An 828-nucleotide genomic window follows, 5' to 3' on the forward strand; every position below is an offset into this window, starting at 1 on the left:
GTTACAGGGGTACATGTTGTGTGTGTTGGTGTCGTGCTTAGGAAGGTAGGCGCTGTGCAGAGAGAGCATTTTGCGACCAAAAAGCATGTATCCTGTGTCTGGTTGAATTTTCCTTGCCTCCTAATTCCTGGGCTTTTCCTAGGTTTCTTGAACCTCTTAGACAAGGGAGGAAGTGAGTGGGCGCTCCAGTGGTAAAGGTAGAGACGTCCCTGTATTCAGTGTAAACTTCTGAGTGAAATGCTTTCACTCAGTTCAGTGCTGGGATGATTCTGACATTTCCACCCTTTGAGGGTCAATCTGTTACCCTCCAGAGGTTCACGTGAAACCCCTGGTGAACAGAGCAAGGACAGAGATAAGTGTCAGCCTAGAACTCCCTCTAGTAGGGTCGCAAACTTCCTGGTGTTCTCTGAAACTCAACCTGGCTACGGTTAATGTCATTAACTTCCTCCTATAGTCGTATCCAAATTTCCCTTAAAGGAAAGTTCTTAGAGATTGTTAGAACTGGTATTTGACCCTTCCCTGAGGTCAAATTAAAAGTCATTCACTGACAACCTACTTTAGGTCCTACACAGTTCAAGATCCAGGGGATTCTGAAATGAAGCATTTCCTTAGAAAGTCACAAGCAAATGGGGAAAACGGACATATGTGCAGATGACTGCAAGACACGGTGACCAGGGCCATGGTGGAGCTTGAGTGACAACAGAGGCAATGTGGAAGATTCTGTGTGGGCTGCTCAGCACAAACCACAGAATGGAAGGTGAATTTAAGCTGGGTCTTAAGGGTCAAGTTACATGAAGAGGGAAGGACATATTACCCAGGAATTCCTGA

This window comes from Herpailurus yagouaroundi, unplaced genomic scaffold (genome assembly GCF_014898765.1).
Source record: "Herpailurus yagouaroundi ecotype Mexico unplaced genomic scaffold, PumYag 67503, whole genome shotgun sequence".
NCBI lineage: Eukaryota > Metazoa > Chordata > Mammalia > Carnivora > Felidae > Herpailurus > Herpailurus yagouaroundi.